This window comes from Rutidosis leptorrhynchoides, chromosome 2, assembly GCF_046630445.1.
Source record: "Rutidosis leptorrhynchoides isolate AG116_Rl617_1_P2 chromosome 2, CSIRO_AGI_Rlap_v1, whole genome shotgun sequence".
In the NCBI taxonomy this organism is placed as follows: Eukaryota; Viridiplantae; Streptophyta; class Magnoliopsida; order Asterales; family Asteraceae; genus Rutidosis; species Rutidosis leptorrhynchoides.
Genome location: NC_092334.1, coordinates 1,602,959 through 1,609,806, shown reverse-complemented (window position 1 = coordinate 1,609,806; position 6,848 = coordinate 1,602,959).

The following is a 6,848-nucleotide window of genomic DNA, read 5'->3' as shown; positions in this document are numbered from 1 at the left end:
AAATGGTTGAGTAAAAGAAAATCCTCAACCAACCGACCAAGGTTAATTATGGTCAATGGTGTTTCCGCCAAGGAAGCAAAATATTGGGAGGATTACCAATTCTCCGATGAATCGGATTCCGACGAGAATTCCGATGATGTTATAGAAATTACCCCAACTGAATTTAAAAAGGCAAAAGAAAATAATATGGGAAAGGGCATAAAAATAGAGAAATCTAATTCCAACCCCGATGAACTTTATATGTATCGTCAACCCCCGAAGCCCTTAAGTTGTAACAATGACCCGGGAACCTCTAAACTACCAGGTTTTTCTAAACCGTTGTGGAAAATGACACCTCGTATTAGGGGAACATCATATATCCCTAGAAACTTGGCAAAACGAACCAAAACCGAAGAAGAAGAAACGAGCGAGTCGGAATAAGATAGTTGTATTCGTGTGGTGTAATATATGTAATATAGTGTGCTTATGCTTTATGATATATGTAAAAATTGCTTGTATTAATAAGTATTTTTTTTTATGAATCTAACTCTTGTCTATTTTACAGTATAAAAACACAAAATGGATAGACAACCCAATATTTTAAGAGACCTACCCGGAGACATGATTGATGAAATCTTGTCTAGAGTCGGTCAGAATTCTTCGGCACAACTATTTAAGGCGAGATCAGTTTGTAAGACATTCGAAGAACGTTCCAAGAATGCCTTGGTTTATAAAAGGCTTTCGTTCGAAAGATGGGGGATATCACATTGGGAAATCCATAAGTTACGATGTGTTTACTTTGACGCATATATTGCGGGGAACCCAAATGCTATTTTACGCAATGGGTTAAGAAATTATTTTGACTCAATATATCCGAATATTGGACTTCGTGATTTAGAAAAAGCGGCTAACATGCAACATAAAGAAGCATGTTATGCTTACGGATTAGTAATGTTCGCTTCTCACCAAAGTGAGAACAAGAACATCGGCCTACAACTATTAAACAAAATGTTCCCACAAGTGACAGAGTCGGTAATTGGGGTAAGAAATGAGGTTTTTAGATTGTTACGGGACTGTTGGACATTACGTAACCCTCGTCCCTTTGACGACGTTACAACACGCTGTCTTATCAACGGCCATAACGGTTATGTTCCACAAGACCAAGGATGGGAAGTAGTCCTAGTAAAACCAGAATGCATGACTTGTTTCTGGACGTATGAATTACGTGTCTTTATTGCCTTTGCTGAACGACTTGTGTACTAGCTAGAATAATCTTCACAACTATCTTGTATCAAAGTTATTGTGTGCTATATTTCATGCTTTATGTAAAATAAGCGGTATTATAAGTTTGTAAAATGTTGTATAAAAGTTTGAACGCGAAATATTATTATAATCAGTTTTTCATATAGAATTGTAGTAGTTGAATTGTATATTAGCTACTAAGTATGAACTTAACGGGTAGGTACTACCCGAATTTAAACTTATAAAACGCTAATATGAAGAAAAAGCTTTTATAAATGAGTTCATATTATGCTACGAAATACTATTAACTACTCTTAATATTCTGTATGATTAACTTGTTCCATTTGACTATTTTGAAGGAAATGGCACCGACTACTCGACACACCGTGAATATGAATGAAGAGGAATTCCGTACTTTTCTAGCTTCAAACATAGCCGCAGTACAGGCTGCGCTACATACCAACAATAACCTTGGATCTGGCAGTATAGGAAATCGTGTAGGATGCACCTACAAAGAATTCACTGCCTGCAAACCTTTGGAATTTGATGGAACCGAAGGACCGATCGGATTGAAACGGTGGACCGAGAAGGTCGAATCGGTGTTTGCCATAAGTAAGTGTACTGAAGAGGACAAAGTGAAGTACACTACGCATACCTTCACAGGTTCTGCGTTAACATGGTGGAATACCTATCTAGAGCAAGTGGGACAAGATGATGCGTACGCACTACCGTGGTCAGCATTCAAGCACTTGATGAACGAGAAGTACCGTCCCAGAACCGAGGTCAATAAGCTCAAGACAGAAGTTAGAGGGTTACGAACCCAAGGATTTGATATTACCACGTACGAAAGACGATTCACAGAATTGTGCCTATTGTGTCCGGGAGCATTCGAAGATGAGGAAGAGAAGATCGACGCATTTGTGAAAGGATTACCGGAAAGAATCCAAGAAGATATAAGTTCACACGAGCCCGCCTCCATACAACAGGCATGTAGAATGGCTCACAAACTAGTGAACCAGATTGAAGAAAGAATTAAAGAACAGACTGCTGAAGAGGCCAATGTGAAGCAAGTCAAAAGAAAGTGGGAGGAAAACGGTGATAAGAATCACCAATACAACAACAACAACAATTACAACAATAATCGCAACAATTATCCCAACAATCGTAACATCAATCGCAACTACAACAAACGGCCCAACAACAACAACAACAACAACAACAACAGCAACTACAACAATCATCCCAACAACAATAATAATCGCAACAACAACAACAACAACAACAATCAGAAGCAGCTATGCCAAAGGTGTGAAAAGTATCACTCGGGGTTCTGCACCAAATTTTGCAACAAGTTTAAAAGAAATGGTCATAGCGCGGCGAAGTGTGAGGTCTACGGACCAGGGGTTAATAGAACGAAAGGAACAAATGGTGTCGGAACGAGTAATGGCGGAGCAAGTAGTGTCGGAGCAAGTTATGCCAATGTAGTTTGTTATAAATGTGGAAAACCGGGCCACATTATTAGAAATTGCCCGAACCAGGAGAACACGAATGGACAAGGCCGCGGAAGAGTTTTCAATATTAATGCGGCAGAGGCACAAGAAGACCCGGAGCTTGTTACGGGTACGTTTCTTATTGACAATAAATCTGCTTACGTTTTATTTGATTCGGGTGCGGATAGAAGCTATATGAGTAGAGATTTTTGTGCTAAATTAAGTTGTCCATTGACGCCTTTGGATAGTAAATTTTTACTCGAATTAGCAAATGGTAAATTAATTTCAGCAGATAATATATGTCGGAATCGAGAAATTAAACTGGTTAGCGAAACATTTAAGATTGATTTGATACCAGTAGAGTTAGGGAGTTTTGATGTGATAATCGATATGGACTGGTTGAAAGAAGTGAAAGCAGAGATCGTTTGTTACAAAAATGCAATTCGCATTATACGAGAAAAAGGAAAACCCTTAATGGTGTACGGAGAAAAGGGCAACACGAAGCTACATCTTATTAGTAATTTGAAGGCACAAAAACTAATAAGAAAAGGTTGCTATGCTGTTCTAGCACACGTCGAGAAAGTACAAACTGAAGAAAAGAGCATCAATGATGTTCCCGTCGCAAAAGAATTTCCCGATGTATTTCCGAAAGAATTACCGGGATTACCCCCACATCGATCCGTTGAATTTCAAATAGATCTTGTACCAGGAGCTGCACCAATAGCTCGTGCTCCTTACAGACTCGCACCCAGAGAGATGAAAGAATTGCAAAGCCAATTACAAGAACTTTTAGAGCGTGGTTTCATTCGACCAAGCACATCACCGTGGGGAGCTCCTGTTTTGTTTGTCAAGAAGAAAGATGGTACATTCAGGTTGTGTATCGACTACCGAGAGTTGAACAAACTTACCATCAAGAACCGCTACCCACTACCGAGAATCGACGACTTATTTGATCAACTACAAGGCTCGTCTGTTTATTCAAAGATTGACTTACGTTCCGGGTATCATCAAATGCGGGTGAAAGAAGATGATATTCCAAAGACTGCTTTCAGAACACGTTACGGTCATTACGAGTTTATGGTCATGCCATTTGGTTTAACTAATGCACCAGCTGTGTTCATGGACCTTATGAACCGAGTGTGTGGACCATACCTTGACAAGTTTGTCATTGTTTTCATTGATGACATACTTATTTACTCAAAGAATGACCAAGAACACGGTGAACATTTGAGAAAGGTGTTAGAAGTATTGAGGAAGGAAGAATTGTACGCTAAGTTTTCAAAGTGTGCATTTTGGTTGGAAGAAGTTCAATTCCTCGGTCACATAGTGAACAAAGAAGGTATTAAGGTGGATCCGGCAAAGATAGAAACTGTTGAAAAGTGGGAAACTCCAAAAACTCCGAAACACATACGCCAGTTTTTAGGATTAGCTGGTTACTACAGAAGGTTCATCCAAGACTTTTCCAGAATAGCAAAACCCTTGACTGCATTAACGCATAAAGGGAAGAAATTTGAATGGAATGATGACCAAGAGAAAGCGTTTCAGTTATTAAAGAAAAAGCTAACTACGGCACCTATATTGTCATTGCCTGAAGGGAATGATGATTTTGTGATTTATTGTGACGCATCAAAGCAAGGTCTCGGTTGTGTATTAATGCAACGAACGAAGGTGATTGCTTATGGGTCTAGACAATTGAAGATTCACGAACAAAATTATACGACGCATGATTTGGAATTAGGCGCGATTGTTTTTGCATTAAAGACTTGGAGGCACTACTTTTATGGGGTCAAAAGTATTATATATACCGACCACAAAAGTCTTCAACACATATTTAATCAGAAACAACTGAATATGAGGCAGCGTAGGTGGATTGAATTGTTGAATGATTACGACTTTGAGATTCGTTACCACCCGGGGAAGGCAAATGTGGTAGCCGATGCCTTGAGCAGGAAGGACAGAGAACCCATTCGAGTAAAATCTATGAATATAATGATTCATAATAACCTTACTACTCAAATAAAGGAGGCGCAACAAGGAGTTTTAAAAGAGGGAAATTTAAAGGATGAAATACCCAAAGGATCGGAGAAGCATCTTAATATTCGGGAAGACGGAACCCGGTATAGGGCTGAAAGGATTTGGGTACCAAAATTTGGAGATATGAGAGAAATGGTACTTAGAGAAGCTCATAAAACCAGATACTCAATACATCCTGGAACGGGGAAGATGTACAAGGATCTCAAGAAACATTTTTGGTGGCCGGGTATGAAAGCCGATGTTGCTAAATACGTAGGAGAATGTTTGACGTGTTCTAAGGTCAAAGCTGAGCATCAGAAACCATCAGGTCTACTTCAACAACCCGAAATCTCGGAATGGAAATGGGAAAACATTACCATGGATTTCATCACTAAATTGCCAAGGACTGCAAGTGGTTTTGATACTATTTGGGTAATAGTTGATCGTCTCACCAAATCAGCACACTTCCTACCAATAAGAGAAGATGACAAGATGGAGAAGTTAGCACGACTGTATTTGAAGGAAGTCGTCTCCAGACATGGAATACCAATCTCTATTATCTCTGATAGGGATGGCAGATTTATTTCACGATTCTGGCAGACATTACAGCAAGCATTAGGAACTCGTCTAGACATGAGTACTGCCTATCATCCACAAACTGATGGGCAGAGCGAAAGGACGATACAAACGCTTGAAGACATGCTACGAGCATGTGTTATTGATTTCGGAAACAGTTGGGATCGACATCTACCGTTAGCAGAATTTTCCTACAACAACAGCTACCATTCAAGCATTGAGATGGCGCCGTTTGAAGCACTTTATGGTAGAAAGTGCAGGTCTCCGATTTGTTGGAGTGAAGTGGGGGATAGACAGATTACGGGTCCGGAGATTATACAAGAAACTACCGAGAAGATCATCCAAATTCAACAACGGTTGAAAACCGCCCAAAGTCGACAAAAGAGCTACGCTGACATTAAAAGAAAAGATATAGAATTTGAAATTGGAGAGATGGTCATGCTTAAAGTTGCACCTTGGAAAGGCGTTGTTCGATTTGGTAAACGAGGGAAATTAAATCCAAGGTATATTGGACCATTCAAGATTATTGATCGTGTCGGACCAGTAGCTTACCGACTTGAGTTACCTCAACAACTCGCGGCTGTACATAACACTTTCCACGTCTCGAATTTGAAGAAATGTTTTGCTAAAGAAGATCTCACTATTCCGTTAGATGAAATCCAAATCAACGAAAAACTCCAATTCATCGAAGAACCCGTCGAAATAATGGATCGTGAGGTTAAAAGACTTAAGCAAAACAAGATACCAATTGTTAAGGTTCGATGGAATGCTCGTAGAGGACCTGAGTTCACCTGGGAGCGTGAAGATCAGATGAAGAAGAAATACCCGCATCTATTTCCAGAAGATTCGTCAACACCTTCAACAGCTTAAAATTTCGGAACGAAATTTATTTAACGGGTAGGTACTGTAGTGACCCGAACTTTTCCATGTTTATATATATTAATTGAGATTGATATTTACATGATTAAATGTTTCCAACATGTTAAGCAATCAAACTTGTTAAGACTTGATTAATTGAAATATGTTTCATATAGACAATTGACCACCCAAGTTGACCGGCGATTCACGAACGTTGAAACTTGTAAAAACGACATGACGATATATATATATGGATATACATATGGTTAACATGAGATTATGATAAGTAAGTATCTCCATAAGTATATTAACAATGAGTTATATACATATAAACAAGACTACTAACTTAAGGATTTCGAAACGAGACATATATGTAACGATTATCGTTGTAACGACATTTAAATGTATATATATCATATTATGATATATTAATATATCATAATATCATGATAATATAATAATTTAACATCTCATTAGATATAATAAACAATGGGTTAACAACATTAATTGAGATCGTTAACTTAAAGGTTTCAAAACAACACTTACATGTAACGACTAACGATGACTTAACGACTCAGTTAAAATGTATATACATGTAGTGTATTTAGATGTATTAAAATACTTTTGGAATACTTCAAGACATATATCAAAACACTCATACTTAACGAAAATGGTTACAGTTACTTTCCC